Source organism: Antechinus flavipes, chromosome 2, assembly GCF_016432865.1.
Source record: "Antechinus flavipes isolate AdamAnt ecotype Samford, QLD, Australia chromosome 2, AdamAnt_v2, whole genome shotgun sequence".
In the NCBI taxonomy this organism is placed as follows: domain Eukaryota; kingdom Metazoa; phylum Chordata; class Mammalia; order Dasyuromorphia; family Dasyuridae; genus Antechinus; species Antechinus flavipes.
This window is the reverse complement of record NC_067399.1, coordinates 81,798,169-81,825,880: the sequence shown is the minus strand read 5'-3', so window position 1 is coordinate 81,825,880 and position 27,712 is coordinate 81,798,169. Positions and strand designations below refer to the sequence as shown.

Here is a 27,712-nt window from a genome sequence, read left to right as displayed (position 1 = left end):
GTTTTTCTCCAACTTCTCTTAATGACTTCCAGTAATAGACACTATAATAAGCTCTCCTCATTCATTTTACCTAAATATTTTCTATATTTTCTAGGTAAGGCAGAGGAGAGAGTGCTGCATCTGTAATTCCAAATATCTGAGTTCAAATTCAGTTTCAGATAGTTATTGGCTGTGTGACTCTGAGAAAATCATTTAATCTCTATCTGCCTCAGTTTCCTCAACCATAAAATGGGAAAAATGATAGCACTTATGTCTTAGGTTGTTGTGTAGATCCAGTGAGATAGTTTTTGTTAGACAGTTACTATAGTGCCCTGAAACATAATGGGTGCCCAGTAAATATCTGTTCCCTTCTCCTTCTGTATATCCTGATTTTTGCAAGAAGGCAATTTAAATTAATATAGAGAATCAAACCTCTAACAAAATATCAAGAACTTTATTCACTGGGGCTTTTTGTTACTGGGATTTCATTTTATATAAACTACATAAAAACAGTAGAATTGGTGATTTTGTGGATCTGAAGGACCACTATATTGCCTCTAAGCTAAAAAAGGAGTTGATTGTTGCAATATGACTTGATCAACTGACCAAATCTCCAGAGAGAGTGAGGGTAAGCAGAAAAAGATGATGACTGGAGTAAAGATTATACTATAAACCACATATTCTGAAACCTAAGATATGAAAAAACCTGGGAGAGATTCAATTTTGCTCTTATCCAGTAAGGATGAGGAAGCAGAAAGGATTTAATACCAAATGACTATTCTTCACAGTTATATTTATTATATATATTTCTATGTAGGAAAATAAGTTTTTTTTTTTTACAGATAAGTTCCCATCATTGCTAAGAAAAAAAATCAGTTTCTAATTGAGGTTTTAATATGCCATTGTCAATTCTTCCATCCGGCATTTAGAGATGAGGCTACAAATTCACCTTTTTCTTAGACTCCCAACTCCATCATAAGAGGAACCTGAAGAAGTCCAGGGCAGAACATTGTCTGGTACTGGTTTTCATTATAGTCAGCTGAAGCTGATACAGGATTAGGTATACATCTTCTATCTTTAAGGCCCTGGAATAGAAAGAGAATCATTTGATTTTTCCAAGATCCCTGCCTGGAGGAGCTAAATAATGATACACCATTATCAGTTAGCCTCCTCTGTTGATAGAATGAAAGAAAAAAAAAAGGCTTCTACCACTTGAGTAAGCCAAACCACAGATCTTGGCAATGACTTTCCTGAAAGACAACAAAAGACACATTCTAAGGACTTGGCCTCTTTCCTGGCACAATGTACCTTGAGTCAAAGAAATAGTCACGCTATGCTTGCTCTCTGGGTGAGCTGTGAAGCACACTAACAACTACCATGGGGATCTTTATAGAGTTTTTCCTTCCTAGGGATCGTCACCTCCCCCAGCTTGAGCCTGCTTTCCATCCATTGACTGATGAGATTCTCCTCCACTAAACTGGATTTCCAAGGGCCTTGCTCAATTGTGTTTGCTCTTCTATTTTATTACAGGGGAGGAACCTTTTTTTTTAATTGCTTGGGACATATTATTGGAACCTCTTTGATTGATTTATTTAGTCCATTATGAATTAGCTATTGACTCCAAACTTGTACTAATGCCATGCATGAGAAGGAACAATCAAATCACAAATGTCAAAGTTTTTATAGAAAAGGAAAACACATTAACAAGTGGGCAAACATTGGTGCACACACATTTCAATGAGGCACTTGTCCACTTACTCACCTTCTGGTGATTTTAGGGGATAGTTGTTTGCTTCATATAAGCTACAGTGGGAAAATGAAATGCAAATGCTAATAGGATCTTTAATTACATTAAGAGAATCACAAGAATCCAGAGCAAGGGAGATGATAGCTCTGCTGTCCTCTGACTTGGTCAGGCCATTTTTAGAATATTCTGTCTAGTGACATCTCAGGAAGGAAATTAAGCTGGAGTGCATTTGGAGTCGGGGCAATTGGAATGGAGAGGGATGTGAGATCAGGATATATAGTTGAAGGAGATGGCCATGTAAACATTTCTTCTTAGAGATGTGACTGAGGGAAGGCATATAGTTATCTTTAAGTATTATGGAAGAGGTTGGTCAATGAATCTAATCTTTATAAGCAATCTCAGCAAACCCAACTGGTGCAGTTCCCCATACGAAATTTAGAATATGGACATCCTATCATTGGTTTTTGATTCACTTGACTATAAGGTGAAACAAAGCCTTTTTGGGTAAGCTTTAGAGCTGAAATGGTGGAGTCATTAAAAGTCACTAGCCAGTTAAAGCATGTCTCTTGGTCTAGTTCTCTTTTGGTTCAAGTAACCTATGAGCAAAGAGCATTAGCTACTGCAGGCTTCTGCAATGAGGAGGGGTCTTATTTTGGTACATGAGCCTGTGTTGTTGCTTCTCTCTCTTTTATGTCTGCTGTTTCCTACTTTTCAGTGAAGGAGATTAAAGTGGTCAATCAGGAGAGTGAGCCTGGAGAAGAATGGGAATTGAAGTCCATATAGTCCAAATATTTGTGTTTCTCTTCTTGCTATAGCTTTACTCCTTTGTAAAAGCTAATTGATGTTACTGCTGAAATGAACCTGAGGTAGCAACCTTTAGTTTTTAAGAATTGGAAGAACATACCATAATAGGGTCTTGAATTGAAAGCAGCAGAGAAAGACAAGCAAAACCTTGGAAGGGTAGAACCTTATCACCCCCGAGAAGGAGATTTAGCTAGGTTTTCTCTGGAACACTGAGTTCAGAGTCTCACAACACATATATTTAAAAGATTTTAATATGATAAAGGAAATAGACTTGTTCTTCTTGACTCCAGAAAATGAAACACAGATTAATAAATAGAAAGTACATGGAGGCAGATTCAGGGTTTGATGTAAAAAAATTTTTTTCTCCATAGTTAAGAGTTATTCCAAAGTGGAATGTGTACCTTTAAGGGTAGTAGATTTCCTAATTCAAGAGTTCTCTACAAAGACCAACTTGTCAGTTATCAGGTGGAAAGGACCCTTGTATAGTTACATTTTTATTTCTTACAAGTTATATTTCTTAGGCCATTTTCTTTACACTGGCAGCATTCTATTCCTTTACCTCAACTCCTTTGGTGAACCAGTTCAACTTTACATTTGAGTTTCTTGTCTCCTTATCCTTTTGTCAATCAAGTCTTAACAAGCTTTACCCATTCATGATCTGCCAAAGAGAACTGTTAAAAAAAAAAACCACTATGCAGATAGATTTAGGCCAAATGTATTTTACATAATCTAAATTTGTTACTTAGCAAGACAATCCCCTCATACACTTCCAAATTGACCCACTGTCTCATTCATTATAGTCTTCCAAATCTTTTCATTCTTCTTCAAGTCTCTCATAGTTCCCCTCTTCCTACTTTCTCACCTGAGAACTTTATCTCATAATTTACTGGAAAAAAAGAGTGTATTTGCTGAGATTTCCCTCTTTATGCTCATCTTACATGACTCAGATGTTTTCTCTCACTATTGCCTTCCCTTCTGCTTCCAATAAAGAAGTGGGTCTCCTCTCTTCTACTCGTCCTTGTAATTCCCTTTTCATCTTGTTTCTTCATAAGAGTTACCATTTTAGCATCCTCACTCTTCATTAGTATTTAATTTTTCCTCATCCACTGACTGATCCTCTGCAATTTAGGAACAAGTCCACATTTCTCTCATCTTTAAAACAACAACAACAACAAAGACACCTCTCTCACTTGGTCCATCTTTTTTCACTAGTTATGATTCTCTATTTCTCCTCCCTTTAGTGGCTAAACTCCTTGGGAAAGCTTTCTATAGCTGGTTCCTCTACATCCTGTCTTTCTATTCTTTTCTAAACTCTCTATAGTCTGGCTTTTCACCTCAATATCTAAGCTCTCCAGAGTTACTTTTGATCTCTTAACTGTCAAATCCAGGGGAATTCTTCTTAATCCTCATCCTTCTTGAGTTCTTTTTGAAAGAAATTGACAATATCAAGTAACACCTACTCTTTGATACTCCCCTCCTATTTCTCTGACACTGCTCTCTCCAGATTCTCTTCCTACTTGTCTGGCCACACCTTCTCCTTTTGCACCTGCTTGTCTACTAACGGTGGAAGTCTTCCAAGGATCTGTCTTGAGGTCTCTTTTCTTCTCCTATTTTATTTTGCTTGGTGATCTTATCAACTCCCATGGATTTACTTATCACATCTATTCAGATCTATTATTTAGCTCTTACTTCTCTCTGGACTTTCCTTTTCAATTTTCTAACTGCTTATTGTGTAACTCATAGTAGATGTCCCATAGACATTAAATTCAAGATATCCATGACTGACCTCATTAATTTCCCCCTCAAAACCTGCCCTGTTCTGAAGTTTCCTATTATTGTTGAAAGCACTAACATCTTAGCAGACATCTAAATTTGCAATTTGAGGGTCCTTCTTAACTGCTCACTCTGGCTGGTCCTATCAATTCTGCTTTTGAAGCATCTGTTATATATGTATGCTTCTCTCTGATACAGATATAACCCTGATGCAAGCTTTCATCTCCAACCTAAGCAAAAGCCAGCTGATTGATCTCCCTGACAGAAATTTCTTCCCATTTTAATTTACCTTTCACTTGAGAATCATGGTAATTTTTATATCACTTCTTACCCAGCCTCCCAACTTAATATCTGCCAGTGACTCCCTATAAATGTGAAAATCCTCTGATTGCCTTTTTTTTGAATGCAGAAAAAAATTTATTTTACTTTCTTGCAAGAATGTGTGCTTAGATTAGTAGATACACTTTTGAAAATGCTAAGATAGTATTTTATTTCCTATCCTGAAGCGCAAACCCTTTCCTTGATTCCTCATTAATTGGATCTTACAGAAGTTACAGAATGTGAATCTCCACTTCTCATTACATAGCCATTCCTTAACCCTAAGGAACTTACATTCTAACATTCTTTTTGGGGAAGATAAATGAGGAGGAGGAAGGGGACAAAGTTCTGAGAGCTCCTGTTCTAATGTAAAACCTCCATGGCGATGGCATTCTTTGATGTCCTATTAGGTCCCTGCCTCCCATTTCTTAGGTTTCAGTTTTCTAATTTAAGTTTCTTTTCTCCAATTAATTTTTATAACTCTGTGGAAACTAAATCCTCATTCCATTCTCACAACATCTCCCCCTTTTTAATCCATAATTTGGTTTCCACATCTTTTTCTAATCCCTCAAATTTGGCTAATACTTTTTATATCCTCTTCATAAAAGTTTATTAACCTCTGCACAGATTTTTTTGTAGGATAGCCTCCTGCTACTGTTAATATCCTAGCAACTGCTGTTAAGAAGGTCAGGATGAGGATTGCTATTTCTTGCCATTTTCTAAACCATGATTCTAGCCTCTCAGTCAATGATAATTAATCCCTGAAATCTCTTCTCTTTCTTTGGATAGTGCTGTACTAGGAGTGAAACTATCTTCTAGCTTCTTCTACCTTTTTATCTTTTTACCCTATATTTTCTGCCATATATTCAATGATCCAAAAACACTATTCTCACTGCTATTTCTCACACAAGACATGCCATCTTCCTACCCTGTGCCTTTCCAAAGACTGTTCCCCATTTGCTAATGCCCTCCATCCTCTGCTGATTCCCTGGCTTCCTTGAAAGACTCAATTCAAATCTCTCCTTCTTTAAGTATTGTGCCACAGTTCTCCTTTTATCATCCTGACTTAGTTTCCCTAATTATCCTCACTCAGTTTTCCTGAATTGTCCTGCCTCAATTTCCCTGAATTGTTCAGCCTCAATTGTTCTGCTCAACCCTGCAAAACTATCCTTCCCTCTCAAACATCAGAATATTTGATAAGGATAAAAGATCTTATATTTTAGAATATCAGAATGCTTCTTTCCATCCCAATCTATCAGAATATCAGATACTGTCTTATCAAGATGCCTCCCCCTATTCTGTCAGAACCAGATTGATAATCCCTTCCTGCTCTCAGTGCTTTGACTCTGACCTCCCTCAATCTGCCCCCTGTGTCTGAGCCATGTATGTATATATATATATATATATATATATATATATATATATATGTCATTGAGAACTCACATTGTTTGCTGGATTCTTGGAGACGATAGTCTCATTCAGCCCTGTGACCAAACCATGGATCTATTTGGTTCTAGTAAATCTCTCCTTTTCAAATAAAATATTAAATACTCTCTAATCTCTATCTTGCCTCAGTTTCTCCATTATTACAAAGAAGCCTTTATTATGGTCTCTTTCAAAGCTAATGACTTCCTTTTGAGATTGACTCTAATTTATACTGTATGTATCTTGTCTGAATGTAGCTGTTTGTGCACATGAGCCTATTAGACTTTGTGCTGTGAAACAGCCAGGAGGTACAGTGAAAAGATTACTATATTTGAAGTAAGATTGAACTGAGTTCTAATCCAGCTTCACATATGTACTAATTGTGTGATCTTGTGAAGTCACTGAACTTCTGTCTGCCTCTATTTACTCATTTGTAAAATAGGGACAATAATAGCACAACTTCTGTTGTGAAGATCAAATGAGATAATATTTGAAAAGTGCTTACCACAATGTCTGGTTTCATAGTAGATGCTATATAAATGCTGGTTTTCTTCTTCTATTCCCTCTTTGAGAGCAGAGACTGTTTTTTGTAACCCTAAGATACAGTGCCTGAGATGCAGTCAATGCCAAATAAATGGTTATTGATGTTAGTTGACTTGCATAAAGTGGATTCTGCCATCTCTTCTACCTTTACCCATCTTTAGAAGCACTACAATGTCTGGCATTTGTTTCGGAGTTCTCTGCTATGCTTTGTTTTCTGTAACCACCTTAAAGGCTGGAAGGAGGGAGAGAGAAGAGAAATGAGTACCTCTTAACACTCTCCAGGGACACCCTGTGGCCAAGGGCAGGCAGCTGCATGATGCTGTAATTCTAGCTTGTGGAAACTTTCTTTTGGGAAGCTCTGTGTAGTTATCCACCTCATCTGGCCATACTCCTCAGGGATGGAGCCAGAATTTCACAACAATTCTGACTTGCTGGAATCTATTCCCTGATGCTTTTCACAGCTGGCTGGTGGGTAAAACTGGGTTCAAAACCCAAACCCCAATTCAGTCTTAGCCCTGTCTCACATCAGCATCTTTTTTGCTGCCCAGAAAGACTACTTCTCAGCCTTCTGAATATTTGTTACATTTTTTTTTTCTTTAGCTGGACTGCCTTCTTGTTATTTTCCATTTAGGGTCTACTTGATAGAATCATTGTTGGAGTGAGCTTGCATAAAAAAGGATTGTTAGATTTGGAAATAGGATAATTTTGGAGATCGTTTACTCTGACTCTCCCATTTTATTTATGAAGGAATAGAGACTCAGAAAGGCAAAATAACCTGTATATAGTGATACAGATAGTAAAAGAGCCAGGTCTTCCATTATTAAATTCAATGCCTTTTACTTTAAATTCAAGGCTTTTCCTTCCCCCTTCCCTCCCCCCTTCCTCTTTCCCTTCCCCCTTCCCCCTTCTCTTCCCCTTTCCCTTCCCCCTTCCCTTCCCTTCCCTTCCCTTCCTCCTGCCCTTCCCTTCCCTTCCCTTCCCTTCCCTCTCTCTTTCAAAAACCATTGATCAAGAACTTACTGTTTTCCAGACACTTTGTTATATGCAATAGATAAAAAGACACATATAAGACAGTCCTTGATCTCAAGGAGTTTGTATTCTATTGGGGTAGGAAGTTTGCACAGAAAGATAAGGGAAAATATGCATTTAGAAAGGCCCTCTCCCCTCCCACCCTCATGGTGTGAGGAGAAAAGATTTTTTTTTTTAATTATAACTTTTTATTTACAAGATATATGCATAGATAATTTTTCAGACTGATCCTTGCAAAACCTTCTGTTCCAACTTTTTCCCTCCTTCCCCTCACCCCCTGTGAGGGGAAAATTTTAAAAAGAAACTGAAACATCTTCCTATAAGAAGCAGACTTTAGCTGAGTCTTAAATGAAGAAGGAAGATAGGGATTTTAAGAGGTAGAAGGAGGAAGGAGAATATTAAAGCTATATAGAAATAGTATAAATAAATGCTTGCATAGTTGTGCCAGATCCAAATACAAGCAAAAATATGTCTCCTACCCTCAAATAGTGTCAACTGAGGGAAGATAACATGTGAAAAGGGAAGTGAAAAGTAGGGGTCAAGTTAGAGAATGAAGGTGTTGAGAGTCAGGCATGATCCATTCATGTTTACTGAAATGCATTGAATTTGGGCCTTCATTCAATTTTGTATCAAATATTCCACTCTTCAAGTGTTGCTCTGTTGAATAATTTGCAAGGTACTCTAGGGGCATACAGAAGAATTAAATACGCCCCATATCTTTAAAGAGCTAATACTCTAGGTGAAGACATAAGAATGAATGAATATAACATTGAATGAAATGAATATGATGATGAAACAGTAACAAGAAATATTTGCTCTGACATCATCATGAAAAGAAATTTAGAATAAAGGGGTATATTATAAAAAGAGCACAGAACTAAGATGAGATCCTATATCACATCTGCCTTTTACTAGCAATGTGACTTTGAATAAGTCATTTCACCAATAGAAGGGCTTCAATTTCTTTATCTGTGAAATGAAAGAATGAAACTAAATGATCTTAAAAATCTTTTGCAGCTTGAAAGAAAGTTTATGATTCTATATGTTAGGAAAGAGAGTGGGCAATAATGATTATTTATAAGATTTATATAGTACTTTGGGTTTATGAAGTGAATTATTTACAAGGTTCTCATTTAAGTTTCATACCAATTCCATGGAGGTAAAATGCTATTATTATTCCCATTTTACAGGAGAAAAAACTGAAGCTGAGAGTGGTTAAATATTCCACCTGTTGTCATACCGCTAGTAAGTATCTAAGGCAGGATTTGAACCCAAGGCTTTTCTTAATCCAAACGCAACACTGTATTCATTGTGCCACTAGCTTGGCAACAAATGTCATAAAAATAATACAATGGAATTTGAATCCAGGTCTTCTAACTACAAATTTCAGCACATAAAGTAATATATTGGTATTAAGTGGCAAATATTTGATAAAGAGTATTAAATTCTCTTCTGATAAATTTAAATTCAATCTAAAAGATGAAAAATTTGATGAGGTCCTAGGTAACTAGGTGGGGTTGGCAGAGAAAGGCTGAAGTAATAATTAATTATTAATGTTGTACTGATAAAATTATAATGCTCCCTAAGACAAGCAGCAAAAGGCGCTGATGGGGATCAGTTCAGCTATACAGTCCCATCCCTGTGGAGGTCTTGGGAAACTTCTTATTTTATTTAATCAGAAAGTCAAGTTATCATGTCAAACCCTCAAGTATTTCCCTTATAAATATGACTATCGCCTAGGCTATCTTTGCTGAATCTATTTTAGGTTAGTCTATTATTAACATTCTGTCTTCTAGTGTCTTTCTTTTCACCCCAACCCTTTCCTCACGGTGTCTTTTTCCTTTTTATATCTAAGGGTGCTAAACTCTTCTATTGATTCAGCCCATCAGTCAATGGCACACTCCCACCTCATGGCATAGTCCCTTTCTTGTGGTTAATTTCTTATGGTTCTAGGGAATTTGTCTTTTTGTTAATGATTAAGCCCCTTTTCTTGCTAATGGTATACTTTCCTTATACTATTTCACATTTACTACTCCTAGTGTCTGTTTTACCCCTTCATTTTGTCTGTAACCTCTTATTTGTTGTCAACCCCCACTAGAATATAAGCTCTTTGAGAGCAGGGACTGCCTTTCTGTTTATATTTCTATTCCTGGCAAAAATAAGAGGTTAACAAATGCCTGTTGATTTGACTTGACTTGATCTTAGTAGTTGTATACAATAGAAACAAACTAGAAACAATTCACACTTATAATTTGGAAGATTTTAAGGACAGACTGATATGCCATTTATGCCTCAGTACTAACTGAAGAAAATGGCCAGTGAGTTGGAAAATTGGATTGAATAATGTGCATCAAGCTAAATTTGTTTGATTTATGCTTTTATGTTGTAATTAGGGTTTGCCTTTATAAGACATATATATGTATTTAAAGTTCAAGATTATTATTAGCATTGGACTAGAGTTTAGGAGATGGAGATTTTGGTTTTAGTTTTGCCACTAGTTTTAAATATTCTATTTAAAAATTCTAATTGGCTAAATTAAAAGTCTTCTCAGACTTTTGGTTTCTTGCCTTTTTTTTTTTAAGAGAAAGTTGTATTTTTCCAAGACATGGAGATCATAATTTTTCTGAGCACTTGGATTTCAAATTTAGGCCTAAAAGAGTGTACATTTTCAGATAGGTTTTTACATTCCTAAATCATGACATCTTAATTAACCATCTCAGGTTATAGAGCAGACAGAGTTAGTTGCATGGTTGCCCAGTTGCACAATGAAAGAAATATGTTGATTATTTTCTTAAGTAAAAGGAACTAGCTAGGGTGATGATTGGAAAACAAAATAGATTAAAGACAATATCAAGGAATGAAAAATTTATAGATTTAGATGGCACAGTTCCAGTGACATTTCTTACATGAAATCTAGTTTATCTCTCAAAATAAAATTGTATATACTTTGCATTTAATTCTTTGTATACATGTAATGTCCTATCAATACACCATAAGTTTTTTTGAGGGCAGAGACTGTTCCATTTTTGTATTTGTAACTATCCTAAATGCTTAGCATAAAGTCTTGCAAATACGATATTAGGGAGTAGTTAGTGTTTGTTAAATAGAATTAAATTCATAGATCTAAACTCTCCCTCTGAGATCATCACTCTATCAACTCAAAATGGGCTAGATTCTTAGAAGATATGACTATTTCAACTTTCAGAATTTTAAAGATAATGGAAACTCAATTGGGCATTTTCTCATGAGCCCCTATCTGGTGTGCTTCTCATTGATGATCAGGCAGTCAGTATTAATTAGCTTTTTAGAAATGGAATTTACTTATGTAAATTAGAGCAGTTGGTAATAAACATTTCAGATGCTCCCCTACCTCCCTGCTCCCAGTAAATCTGTGACACATCTTCCTGAAAAAATATACTAATCCATAGGAAGAGCTGTCTTAAACTAGAGTCTAATGGTAGTGAAACTAGCAGACTAACTTATGGGTTACTAGAATTTTTCTCTCCTTTTCAGGCAGTCCTCATGAAATTCCCTCTAAATATATCTCCATTTTGGGCTCTGAAGATGGTTTCCCTGAAAGATCCTGAAGCTGCCTTCCCTCTATGTTTAGTTTGACTCTGGGTCTTTCACCTTCTGATGTAGAGGCTGCCATTAGCCAAGGATGCTGGGGCTCCAGTAAACACTGCTACCAATAATAACGTTTTGAGGTTCTCGAAGTGGTCATTTGAGAGTGAAGTGGGGAGTAGAAAGAGGTATAACAATAATAAAGAGGCTTATCACCCCTTTGTCTGTTCTACTACCCTCTGCTATGGGAACAAATGCTCTGAGACTGGAAATTCTAGATTTGTCTGCTTGACTGTTGATTTACATGCTTCCAAATTTGTTTTATATATAGACCAGAGGTACCTCTAAATCATTTCAGCCAAATACAAAATTATGTGATATCATCTGCATTCATTTAATGACATAAGTACTTCCAGCCTCCTCAAATAATTATGAACTTGTTCACACCTAGTTTAAACTTTTGATTGACTCAGTTGAGAAATTAGACCATTTGTGTTTAAATATTATTTTGGGGGTAGACTTTCCCATCATATTAAAAATTCACAGTATATCATATGTGGAAAGAACTTTAAAGATGATCTAATTCAACTTTCTCATTTTATATTTCAGAAAACTGAAGCCCCCAAGGAGAAATTAACTTGCTCATGGTTATAGGAGTCATTCCCTTAGACTAAGAACAATTTTGCTCAGGATGGGTCATTTTGCTCAGATGCTCTCCTGTTGCCCTAGCACTGTGTAATTTATGTGGAATGCAAACCCCCATTGGGGAGAGGTTATACTTTGGCTTCCATTACCCTGAGAGTAGTCCAAGTGGCCATTTTCTTCAAGTCATTCCCAACTTTCTCTCATGATGAAGGTTGAGTTTTGTGAAAAGGGGAGGGGGGACTGATTTTTTAGATTTTCATCAGAATAATTTTCCTTCAGGATTTTTCTCATTTCTGGCCTTTCCAAATGAGCCCCAAATATATGTATTGGAGAGTGACTCCTCTGCTGTCATCCAAAATCAACCAGAGAAGTGCTAAAACTGCTTGATCTGAGGCTGTGGGCCATGAAAGATGTCACAGTCCCTGCTGAAGGTATCTGTATTTCCCATCTTTTTCCAATTTGGCTGGTTCTGACCATAGCGTGACCAAACAGGGCCCTGGCACCACTGCACTGTTCCCAGTTGCTGTCTTAAGCAAATTCCGGGAACCAAAAGGCAATAGATGCAAAGGTACCACAGAAATTGGATGGCTCAGTGATTTTCATATTAAACCAATCAATCACTTTTCAGTGAAATGCATGGGTTTGGTGGAGATGTCACTGCATAGATTAAGAAGGGAAATGTTCTCATAGAGTCTCATGGCTAGTCTTGATGAAAGAGAAGGAAAGATATATCCCCAGTTCTTATTTTTGTGGGACCTTTCCTTAGTTTCACTGTCATATTCTATTTGTGATATCCGCTTTCTGGAGCAATTAAGCTACATTCACATATAACACAGAGCTTTAAGCTAGTATTTTTCTATTTTTCCTCTTTGTCCCCAGTTCAATCTATAGTCATATTTAAAACTGGTTTTAAAATTACTTTTATACTAGGAATAAGGGATAGGGGACAAGAAGTAGAACACTGAACTAGGATTCATTGAACTAGAAATTTAGTCTCAGACATGCCATTATATAATAATAGTCCTTTACCTATATGATCTCATTGTATTCCAATAATAAGCCTAAGTTAAGCTATTAAAGCTTAAGCACCCTAAGATTTTTGGGACACTAAGGACTCTTAGACATCCCCATTTTTTGTATGAGGAAACTGAGACTTCAGAGAGGTGAAGAGATTTCCCCATGTCCAAAGGCAAAATTCATACCCATGATACTCCTGATCCTTCTGTTTGCCTCAGTTTCCTCAAATACAAAATGGGACACCTTCATAAGATGATCAAATGAGATAATATTTGTAAAACAATAGCATGTGTCTAGCACATAAGAAATACTATATAAATGTCAGCTGTAATTATTATTATTTCCTCTCTGTAAGATGAAGGAGCTAGACTAGATAGTCCTATTCAAATATTCTTGTTTTATTCTAAACCCTTTTACTCTGTGCTCTTAAGCACCTGCTGTTTGCAATCTGTACTGCAAACTTTGTCTTTTTGCTGAAGCACAGAGCACAGAAATTAACTTCCTTTAGGTCATATGGACAATAAATGGCAGAACTGGGATTTGAGTAAAAATTATTTTATTTTAAATGCAGTACTCTTTTTGTCCTCTTACCCTGGGTAAAGGATGAAGAGCTGACCTTGTGAACTCAGAACTTTGGTTGTGGGACCAAATAATGCCATTTATATGATGCTGGAAAAACTACTTGACCTTGTGCTGCTTCAGGCAACCTTTTAAAATATACCTTACAGTTTGTTGATCTGCTGTGTGACCCTAGACAAGTCACTTAACCCTGTCTGCCTCAGTTTCTTCATTTGTCAAGTGAGCTGAAAAAGGAAATGGCAAACTATTCTAACATCTTTGCTAATAAAACCCCAAATGGGGTCATGAAAAGTCAGATATGACTAAAAAGACTGTTCTCTAGGTGTTTAAAAGTTGGTATATAAGACATCATAATTATGATGCAGAAGGAATTGGGGATGCTTAGTCTACATGAACATGATAAAGGGCTGCTGAATGGAAGAAGATTTAGACCTGATCTGTTTGGCTCCAGATGATACAACTAGGAGCAATAATTGGAAGCAATTTAAGCTCAGTGTTTGAAAACACCTAATAAAAAATGGAATGGACTGCCCTGAAAAGTAGTAGTTCTCTTTTGTTGGAGTCTGTGAAGCAGAAGTTATAGAAGGATTCCTTTCATCTATGGACTAGACAAAATGATAGCTCCAATCCCTTCCAATTCTCTATTTTGAAATGATCAAATAAAGTCATATAATTTGATCAAATTGATATAATTTGACTTATTCTCTAGTTAATTTAAAAAGGGAGGAGAGTCCCTTCTTTTTTGGGGAAAAGGGATCAGAGAAGAGATCAGAGAATGTAAAATGAGAAATAGAAAGAGTTTAATGGTAATAGTCTGAGACTGGGAGAGAACAATCCAGCTACAGAACTTAGCCTGTTAGAAATAAATGTAGCTCAAGTATCTCTTCTACTAGACTCAGTAGATACTAGATACTAGTAGATACAGATAGTAGTAGATACAGATACTAGAAGTATCTGAGGGCAGGATTGTATGTCATTCATTAAATCTCCTAAAAGTCTACCATGGTACCTTGTATGAAATATTTATTTATTTTAAGAATGAATACCTAGCATACTCTTTGATACAGTAATGTCTCTACTGGGCTTGTACCCCAAAGAGATCATGAAAAAGGGAAAAGGACCCACATGTGCAAAAATGTTTATAGCAGTCCTTTTTTGTAGAGACAAGAAACTGGAAACTGAGTAGATGTCCATCAGATGGAGAATGGCTGAATAAGTTATGGTCTATGAATGCTATGAAATACTATTTTTCTATAAGAAATTATCAGCAGAATGATTTCAGAAAGGCCTGGAGAGACCTACATAAATTGATGCTAAATGAAGTGAGTAGAACCAAGAGAATATTGTACATAACAACAACAAGATTATACAATAATCAATTTTGATGGACATGATGTATATCTATATCTATGTTTATATATACACACTTATATATACACATATATGTAAAATCATTCTATAATAGTAGTCCATTACTACCATATATTATAATTTATCCAGATATTCCTCAATTGATGTGTATCCCTGCACTTCCAGTTCTTATAATTACAAAAAAAGCTGCTATAAATATTAGTTTTTATATAAGAAAACTAAGACAGAGAGATGTTAAATGACTTGTCTAAGCTATCACAAACAGTAAGAATCTGGGCCAAGATTTAAATCCAACTCTTCCTAACTCCAAATCCAGTGCCCTATTCACTATGTCCAGCTGTCCCTCATGCTATTTTTTTTAACTGAATTGAAATCAAATTGATAAAAAATATTTAACAGATCTCCATAGTGGATTTCTTGAGTCCTCCTACTAGCTCAAGATCAATAAACTAATAAACATTTTAAGGCAATATTAGCAAGTAGTTCAACCACTATGAATCTACTTAACTGGACCATCATGCAGTCTTCATCTCTCCATCTTGATCACAAGGATATTGAAAAAAAAATGTAATTTTGTATGTATATTTTATATACTATGTCTACAGAATTTCCCTGATTTATTAGCGACTGATTTATCAGGATTTATCAGGAACTGAATCAAAAAAGGAAATGAGTTTTATTTTGCATGACTTGTACTTCACAAACTCATGCTAGAAATTTGAGCTGGTTATAAGTCCCTTAGAATAGAAGAAATGAACTCATTTAAAATGCTCAACTAAGTATTTAAAGAGTAAAAGCACCACAAAAGACACTAACTTGGACTCAGAGGTTCTGGATTTGAAGCTTAGCTTGAACATTTTTTCCCTGTGTGACACTGGCCAAATCACTCACTTTTTGGGGGAATGATGATTTTCTAAACTTTCCAGTAAAGGAATTGACTCACTATGCTTCTTTTCAGCTCTAAATCTATGGTCCTCTTCTAGATAACTTCAATTATATAAATCTTTACTACAACAGCATCTTTACTTCATAGCTCCCATCTTCCTTCATAGTTCAACTTGTGCAAATTCCTACATGAAGCTTTTCAATATTTGCCCAACTACAGGTCCCTCCCTTCTAAATTACCTTCAGTTTATTTGGCACAATTTTGCATTTTTCTAATTCCACATGTGTATATTATCTCTTTCATTAGACTGGAAACTCCTTGAGGGAAAGCACAATTTCAATTAGAATTTTACATTTCCAGTACCTAGCACATAGGAAGCATTGAATACACACTTGTTGATTGATTAAGCTGGTCTTTTAAAAGCAGAATATCTGATAATTACTATTCACAATTCACAATTGAAGACAACTTCATCCTTTCAAAAGTAATGGAAGGGACAAGTGAAAAGTGCTTGCTCCAAACATAATTCTGATTAATAAGAAAGATCTGGTGAAACAGCACTAGCCCCAGAGCAGTTTAAAATCCCTGTTTTTCTTCCTGTAGAGGAAGCTTGGAACAATCTCCCCTTTGCCCCAAGAACAAACTTCAACATTTAAAAATGAGCAAAAATGCAAAAAAGAGCTCTGACCATAGATAGCTATTATGGAAATAGGGAAGAATAGAACTCAAATTCTGAGGACACTAAAGGCAAAACATCTCTAGAAGAAGCTCAAAGGGTGATATGAATTGGTCTAAAAAGGCTGTTTTGGAAGAATTCAAAAAAACATCTTGAAAGAAAGTTAGAAGAAAAATAGGGAAAGGAAATGAGAGCTTCAAACAGAAATTGTTTGAAAAAAAAAACAACTCCTTTAAAAATACAATCAGTGAAATGGGAAAAAAATGCATACTGAAGAAAACAACTCAGGAAAAAAAGATTTGACAAAATGGAAAAAGAAATTGGTGAGTGAAATGGAAACAAGAGACTCTTGAGAAAAAGTGATAATGTTATCTGAATGCCCAAGGATGAAGAACATTGGGCATAATCAACCATGCATAAGGAAGGCAGATTTCAAAAAGTTTAGCAAAAGGATGGACAAGAGTTGAAAATATTAATAATAACAAAAGTTTTCTTTTAAAAATTATCTATGAATTCCATGCATTGGTAATTATTTAAATATCCTATTTCTATGATAGAATTTTTTAAAATGAAATTTTGTACAATAATTTGTACATTGTGGTCTTTACAAATTTAATAAGATTCTTCTGTAAATTCATCAGGATCAGGAATTTTTTCCTTTGTTCATTCCTTTATGGTTAGTTCTATTTTCTTTGTTGACACTGGATTATTTATGATATCGATTTGGGATTCTGTTGATTTATATATTCCTCTATTTTTTTGTGTCCTCAGTTTTGTGAGCATATAACCATATATAATCAGACAGTTACTACCTCTGTGATCCTAGGCAAATCAGTTCATCTTGTTTGACTCAGTTCCTCATCTGTAAAATGAGCTGGAAAAGAAAATAGGAAACCTCTTCAATATCTTTGTGAATAAAACTCAAATGGTCACAGTGAGACATGAATGAGATGATTGAACACTATCACTACCAACTGTGTTGAACAGGTTCTAATTATTAGTTTTTATTGTGAGTTCACTTTGCTCACTTGCTATTTTATTGATTTGATTTTCTGCCCTCTCCTTAATGAAACTAGCTAAAAGTTCATTAATTTTATTAGTTTTTTTTTTTAAAGAATCAGTTTTTAGTTTTCATCATTTCAATAGTTGGGATTTTTATTTCCATTTTATTACTCCTTTAAATTTTAATGCTCTTCTCTTTTGTATTTATTTTAGGTTTATTTGTTGGATTTTCTTGCCAACCAAATTGTGAATTTTTGGAACTGAGGAGCCATGACTTATACTTTGCTGTCACCCCCTTGGTAAGCCAAAAGAGTGTGGGTTCAGCCAATTCAGCAGTATTTGAAAACTCTGTTGGCAATCTATTCTGTCAAATCCCTTGTGATCCCAGTGGTGGCCGTAGGATAGTTGGATGAACTCTAATAAATGTCCCTGTATAGAACACTTTGGAAAACAGAGTACACCCCATACAGATATCTGACTTTGGGAACATTTTAGCCTAAAACAAATAAACAAATGTACCAAAATAGCTTCTATAGAAGAAGAAATTAGCTTTTAATAGGAGATCCTGAAAAATCTAGGCAAACATATAGTCACGGAAACCTTCAGATTCATCTAATACCCCCATTTTAACAAAAGCAAACATTTTACATAGAATTTCAAGGTCTGTAAAGTATTTTACATACATTATTTTATTTGATCCTTGCTAAAATCCCTGAAGTAAATGTTATTATCATCTCCAGTTAATAGATGAGAAAGCTCATCCTGAGAAAAGTTACTTACTTAATATGTCCAAAACAGAATTTGAACCCAGACCTTTTCACTTGAAGTTGGGCAATCACATTGACTTCAATACCCTGTCTCATTTTAAATGTTTTGTAATAATAATAGTTAGAATTTATGTTGAAATTTAAAGCATTTAATCAATATTATTTCATTTGATACTATTCTGTGAGCTGATATTATTAGCATTTTGTAGATGAGGTTCAGAGATCTTAAGTAATTTATTCAAGATCATATGGCTTAAATGTCTGAGGAAGGATCTGAATTCAGTACTTCCTGATTCTGGGACCTGTATTCTATCTACTGTGCCATATGACTTGATAATCAAGGACATATATCATAGGACTGGCATTTGAACCCAAGTCCTTGATTCCAAGTCCATCACACTTTCTACTGTAATACAATATTTATCAGAATTAAATAGAACTGTATTATATAATTCCCTTGTCTCTAGGCAGACAGCTACTTAAAGGTTGTCATCTTAAAGTAGTAACTCTACTAAGACTTGCAAGCTTCTACCACAGTTCTCTGATGGGCTGTAGAGATCCTTATCCCACAAAAATAGAGAGGGGATAGAAAAAAAGGCTTAGGAAAAGTACCCTGGCAAAGCAGTGATTCTAAGTGGAAAATCCACCTCTGTCTTTTCTGCCTTGCCAGAAAAAAGAATATTAGGTCCAGTTTTTATTACTTTTTGTCTCTAAGGATCATTATCTAAATGTTATATAGACACATGAGTTAAAAAACCTTTCCTACTCCTTGACCTACCCCTTCGACTATAGCAAAGGCTGAGGGAGATCCTGTCCCAGCAAAGCTAATGTCAAATAGCTGGAATTTCATCAGTATCCCTTATTTATGTGTAGCTACACTCACAGGCTGATTGATAATTTTTTTTTTCTTTGCCATTTTTGCATCCTGGAAAATAGGAGGTGCTCAGTCATCATTTCTGGACTAATTCTGATAAATAATGTGCAGCCAAAAATTCTAATTAATTGAGATCTGGTTAATTGAAGTTTTAAAAGTGAGAAAAAAGGGCAGTGCCTGATAACCCTTTGGGGATTTGAGCCAATAGCTAGGAGATCTAAATTATTTAATTTGGCCCAGCCACTTAATTTTGCTGATCTTCAGTATCTTCATCTCTATAATGTATGCATGCGTGTGCATGTGTATATGTATGTGGGGGAAAAGATATATTTGGATAATCTCTAACATCTCTTCCATGTTTGACACATGATCCAAGGATTTTCTTATGTTAATCTGATATTTAAAATTTCATTGATATATTTTGTTTTTAACATCAATTTATTTTTACCAATATATTCATCCCTTTTCCCACATCTAGAGAGTCAACTCTTAAAACAAAGGATAAAAAATAAATTTTTTTAAGTTTAGAAAAAAATATTTAATAACATCCACCGGGTATGACATTTTGTGCAATGTTCCACACCCACAGATCCCACTGCTTCAAGAAAAGAAGGGAAGGGAGATGCATTCTTGTGTATCTTCCTTGTTAGTTTGGCATTTTAATAAAATTGCCCATATTCCACTTGTGGGTTTAAGTACATAGGCTCATTCTGGTGGGCAAAGCTACTGAATTAAAATATTTTCTTTTTGGCTTTTTTTGAAACAAGCCTCAATTGTAATAACCACTGATGGGGATTCCCATTGGTCAGGAAGCTCTGTCTGTGTGTGGGATTGCTTATTTGCCTGTGACCTATCTCAGAAACAGGAACCATACGACTCAGGATGGGAACTTCAAATTAGGTCAGAATGTGAACATTCATAGCAGGAGCCAAGAAGAACGCCAACCAGATGGTTTCAATCATGAGTCTGAAATTATCAAGGGTCTCAGGGCAATCTTAGCAAAGCAAAGTGACACTATAGGGACCTGTGGCTCACTCTACTAACTTGCTTATGGGCTAGAGAGATAATCAGAGAATAGTCTGTTCATGGAAAAGAAGGATAATCTCCATGGAGGGACAATCTCCCACATCTTCCATTACCAGCTCTGGAATCCCAGGGTGAAAATGGTAAATTGTAGGAGCCAAGATGGTTAGGTTCACAGTTTGCTCAACACTGATTTGATATTCAAAAATGGAATTATTAGTAGCAAAAGTAGAAAGGAAGAATCAATGAATTAAGTATCAATTGAATTTTCTGCATTTGAGGATTTGAGGGAAATAGATAAATAAAACAAGTCCCCGTCCTTAAGGAGCTTATTATTCAACAGGAGACTCAAGATGTGTACAAATAAGTTGATTCATTTAAATAAAAGTAATAACATAAAATATAATAATTAAATGACTGGCACAAAACTGTGGTGGCCAAGGGAAGTCAAAAGACTTATTAAGTACTTAATTTGGCCAGGTAAAGGGCTAAAATAAATGCTGGGCTACAAATACAATAGAAGATAACATGTTAAAGAGGGAAGACATCACAGGAAAGCTAGCTGAGGAGGGTTTGAGGTAGGACTATGAAGTTACTGATGTAGGAGCTGGTTGTCAAAGTTTGCAAAGTTAAAAACACAGCCAAAAGGGGAATGAAAGGTGGTCAGCCTGAACCCCTCCACAAAATGGACACATCCAATAGGAAAAGATCCTTTTCTAGGATATACTAGAAAAATATTCTAGTATGAGAAGGCCAGGGAGAGGAGATATTCCAGGGAGAGGGTCTCAATTTCTGAGGGAAGTTCAAGAATGAGACAGCCCCTAAAGCATGGTGTGGTAAAATCTACAGTCAGGAGTAGAGCAAGAAGGGGAGTTCAGAAGAAATAAAGCTCAGTTCTGACTAGGAAGAGTCTTAAGGACATTTTCACGGAGTGGATAGTGATGTAATATAGCTTCTAGGGGAGACAGCAATGATTTCTGACCTTAGGGGGCTTCTGTTCTAACAATAAGTCAGTGAGTCCAAGTCCTCTAGCTTTGGAGTCCAGCCCTGGGGACTCCCAGACCCATTCTAAGAACATTATTGTTCTAACCATCTGTCTGGTTCTGAAGTCTTCTGACTTCAGGGTAGTCCCAGAAATCAAATTCCTGAGACAATAGTGAATAGAACACTATTCATTGCTGACTGTCAGATAGATAATCTGTTGGCCAGTGATAACCAGATTCCAGAGACTACTCCTTGGTTCTACCTATGGGCCATAAAATTAGCATATCTATAACCTGAAGAACTAGATAGATGTATCTCTGTTTCTGTTGCTTTGCTAAATTCTCTTGGAATTTAGACCACTTCAGTGTAATTACAATTACAATAAACTTTGCCCCTTGACTTGGAGATGGGTTCAAGCCTGCCAATTATTTTGAGACACCCCGTGACACTGGTCTGTGACCCCCAATCTTTTGGGATCCCTTCCTGACCTCAACAGTACCATTTGAGCAGAAGTTTGAAACATAGACAGGATTTCAAGAAGCAGAGGAGGGTGTTGAGCAGTTTTGTGGGGAAGAAGGTTTCCAAAGTACACAGAATATGGAAGATGATGGACAAATCTAGGGAATGATGAGTAGTCCAGCTTGGTTAGGGTATAATGCCTCAAAGGGACAACAAAAAAAGAAAAAAATATGAAAAAAATAGAATAGAATTTTAATCTGTGTCAGAAAATTCATTGGCTCACAGACTTAAGAGCTAAAGGTCATCTTGTCCACTCCTCTGTTTTACAGATGAGGAAAGAGAAGCTTGGAGAAAGAATTTATTTATGTTCTACTTTTTTCACAGCTAGGTCTAGGGGCCTATACATTGTTGATACTAAAAAGTGTAGTGATCTGGGGTTTGGTTCAATCACTGTCCCAGCTAAGGTCTCTGTTTCCTCAGGACCACAATTCTCTCCTCTCACCATAGGAGAGAATAAGGAGAATAAAAAGGAGAATAGATTAAGGGAGACAATGATTAGAAACAAAATAGATTTTTGAAGAGGGACAGGACAAAAAATGAGCAAAGAACTAGAGAAAAACGGGAATGAAAGGAAACACAGTTCATGATTATAATATGAGTGTCAATAGTTTGAGCAAACTCATAAAACACAAGTGGATAGCAGAATGAATTAGAAATCAGAATCCAACAATAAATTGCTTACAAGTGATTCATTTAAAACAATAATATGCCAAGTTAAAAGAAAGAGCAAAATCTAATAAGTTTCAGATGAAGTAAAAAAGGCAGGGGTAGCAATCATGATTTCAGACAAAACACATGCAAAAACAGACCTAATTAAAAAAAATAATCTGGAAAACCACAACATTTTGCTATAATGTACCATAGACAATGAAGTGATAGCAAATATTTTTTCAGCAAGTTTCTTAGATAAAAGCTTCATTTCTTAAATATTTACTAAGTCAAATTTATAAAAAATATGAACCATCCACAACAGATAAATAATCAAAGGCAGTTGATATTTATCATAGGCAGTTTTCAGATAAATAATCAAAGGCAGTTGATATTTATCACAGGCAGTTTTCAGAAGAAATCAAAGCTATCTATAGTTATTTTTAGAAAATACTCTAAATGACTATTTCTTAGAGAAATGCAGATTAAAACATTTCTGAGGTACCAGCTTACATCTATTGGAAATGACAAATGCTGGAGGAGAGGAGAGAAAATAGATACATTAATGAACTATTGGTTTATTACCAAAACCAGAATGGTATTTTAACCATTCTAGAGAACAATGTAGGACTATGCTCAAAGATAAAACTATGCATCTCTTTTGACCCAGCTATACTACTTTGCTAGATCTGTATTACAAAGAGATAAGAGAAAAGGAAAAGGACCTATAAGTATAAAAATATTTTATATTTGCTCTTTTTGTGGTGGTATCGAATTGGAAATTGAAGGGATGTGCATAAATTAGGGAATAGCTGAACAAGTTGTAGCAATGATGATGATGGAATATTGTTTAGTCATTTTTCAATCATGTCCAGTTTTTTGTGACTTCTTTTTTTTTTTTTTTTTTTTTTAAAGATACAATAGCATTTCCTTCTCCAGCTCATTTTTCGGATGAGGAAACTGAGGTAAATAGGATTAAGTGACTTGTCCAGATTCTAAGGTCAGAATTGAACTCAGGCAGGCAAATTTTCCTTACTCTTAGGCTCTATCTATCCATTGAGCCATCTTGCTGCCTGTGTGATGACTACTATTGTGCTATAAGAAAAAATGAAAGAGGGACTTTCAGAAAAACATAATAAGAGCTATATGGGCTGATGGAAAGTGAAGTGAGAACAAGGATATCATTGTGTATAGTAACCATAATGTTGTAATGATGATCTGTGAAATCCTTGGCTACTCTGATCAATATGATGATCCAAGACAATGCCAAAGGACTCATGTTGAAAAAATGCTATCCATTTTCAGAGAAATCAGATGATCCTAAGTGCAAATAATTTTCTCACTTTCTTTTTTTCTTGCTTTATTTTGAAATATGGCTAATAAGGGACTATTTTTCATGATTTCATGTGAATAATTGATATCATATTGCTTGTCTCTCAGTGGGTGGGGAAGGGAGTGAGAATTTGGAACTCAAAATTTAAAAAGAATTTAAAATATTAATCAATTACAAAAAATATAAAAATATATACATGGCATACTTTTAAGTTTAATCTGCATTAACACTTTCTCCATTACTTTGTTAAATATAGAAATAAAGTAATAAATCAAGCCCTGATTTATAGGATTTTCCAATTTTTAGAGTGTAAATCCTCATATTAAAATTTGTACAGCAGTAGGGCTCAATCTGGCTCCAGCACATCTCTGGCTACAAAGGACTTCTGAGGTCTTCTATTTCATTTGCTTATTTCACTGGTCACTAAACTTGCCAGAAAGATGATACGACTTACTGGGATTTCAGCCTAGGTCCTTATGACTCCAAGTTCAGCCCCTTTTCCATTATCCCATTATGAACTGCACCACATTCAGCACCATAGAAACAAGAGATACTAGTACTTGATTAGCTAGAATCATTAATACAAGTAGGAAGTATCAGGTGATGGATTAGTGTGTAAGCTTCTCCCTTGCCCTGCTTGCTCCCTCCTATCCCTTATTTCTCCAGACAAGCCCCTTAACGTGTGTCCCCTCAATTCAGGGTAAGTTTTGTGTTCTCCTTTCTTCCCCTCATGATTTGTTATGCTTATCTCAGACTGAGAAATTCCTAGTCTATGCCTGTGGTGTCCTATCTTGGGATTGTTTTTTTTTTTTTTTTAATTTGGTCGTTTCAGTCATTTCCAGCTCTTTGTGACTCTTTTTGGAGTTTTCTTAGCAAAAACACTGGAGTGATTTACCATTTTCTTCTCCATCTCATTTTATAGATGAAAAAGCTGAGGCAAACAGAGTTAAGTGACTTACTTGTCCAAGATCACAGAGCTAATAAATGTCTGAAGCTGGATTTGAATTTACAAAGAAAAATTTTCCTGATTCCAAGCCCAGTGCCCTATGCACTGCAATACCTAGCTGCCCCAGGACTGGTTTTAGGGAAATGTAAATTTTCCCATGAATCAGCAGGATGATGGGGCAGCCAAAAAGGCTAATGTAATTTTAGGTTGTATAAAGAGAATCACAGCTTACTGAGAAGATAATGACCCATTGTTTTATGTTCTGGTCTTGGTTCATTGTTTTCAGTTCTGGGGTTTAAGACAGACTTTGAGAAGCTGCAGAGTATCCAAGGAAGTGCAACCAGGATATTGAAGAGCCTTAAGGCCTTAAGGACTACTTGAACACACTGGGAATGCTTAATTTGGAGAAGAGAAGACTCAGAAGGAATGGGATATCATTGAATAATAACCTATAGCAAATATATTTGAACCCTGAATAAAAAAATATGGCCACTCTCTCCCTTTCTTGCCGTTAGGACTGGGAGGATTGAGTCAGGAAAAACCTTGGAGCTCTGATCACTTTTCCATGCCATTGTGTCATAAAATCCAGGTGCATTATCTTGATCCTTGCTCAGATAATTCTCCCTCTGTTTGAATACTGCCCCTCACCTCACTGTCTCCTGCTCTCAACCTTCTTATCTTGACCCCTATCCTGTCAAGATTAAGTTATGATCCTTTACTGGAATTACAGCTTGTCTGCACATCCAGTGTCCTTGCCTCCCCACCTGCTTTTGTTTCCCCTATAAGATTGTATACTTACGTTATGTATTCTGTTTGCAAACCCTAGTTAGCTAAAACCCTATATAAATTCCCGACCTCAGTTCCTTGAGGCTGAATGATTTGAACAAGAGTCCCATTTCAGTTGGCTAGTCTCAATTCTTCTCATTAAAGATTAAAAACCAATCTCTCTCTTGCCTCAGTTTCTCTGGTATTAGAACAACTACATATATGACTGTATTACTGAGCCTGTAACTTTTGGAGGCACCAGGAACTAACACCAGAGTGTTTTTTTTTTAAATAATGGCTTTGTATTTTTCCAAATAACATGCAAAGATAGTTTTCAACATTCACCTTTGCAAAACCTCGTGTTCCTATTTTTTCTCCCTGAGAGGGTTTTTTCTTTCTCATTTTGGGGTTTACTGTTGTTTTTGTGGTCCAAGATTCATTGGCTAATTGAAGCATCAATAAATCACAATTTTACCATGGTGGCTATTCATTATCTTTACTATTGCTGTTACATTATACCACCACCACCATCACCATCACCACCATCACCATCATCATTATCACCATCACCAATAGCAACAACATATTGTGAACTCCTTGAAGACAGGAATTGACTTTTATCTCTTTTTGTATCTTCACTTGCAGAATTGTTGAAGTTGGGAAGGGGATCCATAAAGTTTGGGGTCACAGATTGGTTATCACGAGATGTCTCAAAAGAATTTGCAGGCTTGAACTCATTCCAGGTCAAGGAGCAAAGTTTTATTGTAATTGTAACATCAATTGAAGTGGGCTAAATCCAGAAGAGACTAGCAAGGAGTGGAGAGAGAAGGTAGATTTATAGAACAGAGTTGGATCAGAGCTTCATGTTACTTATTTGCTAATTTTATAACTTGCAGGTAGATTTGAGGGGTAATATTATTCATTAATGTCTCAAGAATTTAGTTATCATTAACCAATAGATTATCTATCTGTTAGTCAGTAATGTTTGTAGGACTATTCTAAGGTCAGAAGACTTTAGAACCATTGACAGATTGTCAGAACAATAGCATTCTAAGATTAGAGAGTCTCAGAATCATCAATATATCTTCCCTAAAATATAAGGGAAGAAACATTACTACAGTCCTAGGTCAGAAAACCCTTACAATCATTGACAGATTGTGAGAACAATAGCAGTCCAAGGTAGGAGGACCTCAAAATCATTGATGTCTCTCTCCCCTAGAAGCATTACATCAGAATGATTGGCATTTAGTAGACAATAAATATTTATTGACTGACTAATAGTAATAATAATAAGTTACATTTATATAGGGTAGCTAGGTGGTTCATTGGAATACCTATTTTTCAGGATTATTGTGAGGATCAAAAAAAATAATATTTGTAAAGTGCTTAGCAGAGTGTCTGGCACATAGTAGACATTTAATAAATGATACCTCTTTTCTTTTTGCCTAATATCAATGTTATCCAGTTAATATTTACTTCAACTTGAAATATTTAGCTAACTTTAACATAGAAATAAAAAATATATGTAGATAGACACTTACTAGCTGTGTGATCCTGGGCAAGTCACTTAACCTTCTTTATCTCAGTTTCCTCATCTGTAAAATAAATTGGCAAGTTACTCTAGTATCTTTATCAAGAAACCCTGAAAGGAATTATCAAGAGTCAGACATGACCTGAACAACATTTATATTGAACTTTTAAGGTTTAAAAGTACTTTACAAATATTTTCTTGTTTTACCTTCATGATAACCCTGATTACCCCACTTCACAGATGAGAAGCTGAAACAGAGGTTAAGAGACTTGTACATTAGATTTTAAACTTCTTGGTGGGAGTGTGAGGGATGTAGAAGACCCTTACCCAAAATGACTACTCAGAGATCACTCAGTAGAAGACAGAAACGTTGTTTATTGAAAACCTCTGGAGGATGAGCCATCCCATGGCAAGATAAGAAAGAGAAAGCTCCCGGTAGGAGGGCTAAAGAAGTAGTAAAGATACATAGCTTTTATACAAGAAATTACATTACAAGTAAGAAAGCTTTGAAAAGGGGAGGGGAGGCATCTAATTGGTTGTTGCTATTTGGGGAGATTGGAATGGAAGGTTTTTGTTTCCCTGAAATTTCCTGATTTCTAGGAAACAGAAAGTCAGGCCTTCAGGCTTAATCAAGCAGACAGTGGTCCAGCTAATAGAATAAATATCGATAAATGTCAAATACCAATAAATGTCATCAGCTCAGGTTAAGTAAATATGTTTCTAGCTGGCCAAGGCTCAAGTAAATATGAGCCTGCACATATTATACAGGTCATAGGGAAGACACAGAAATAATAAAATACAGAAAAAGAATTCATACATTCCTGTAAGTTCTTCACCTTATCTATTCCTCACAGAAGGAACTATCTTTTGCTTCTTTTTATTGCCCTGACACTTTGCATAATGCCTGGTTTTATAAATACTTAATAAATGTCAATTATCGGTTGCCTGAGTCAGTTTTGAAATG

At 35.7% G+C, this 27,712-nt stretch overlaps 1 long non-coding RNA gene across 1 annotated transcript; it reads right to left on the bottom strand.

The window, feature by feature from the left end:
* Positions 1 to 451: 451 nt before the first annotated feature.
* On the bottom strand, positions 452 to 27,465 carry LOC127552375 (uncharacterized). The gene is made up of 3 exons (XR_007951347.1): positions 27,076 to 27,465; positions 26,759 to 26,812; positions 452 to 1,064 (listed from the first exon to the last, which is right to left on the bottom strand). It is a non-coding gene; the product is annotated as an uncharacterized LOC127552375 (long non-coding RNA).
* Between the last annotated feature and the right edge of the window lie 247 nt (positions 27,466 to 27,712).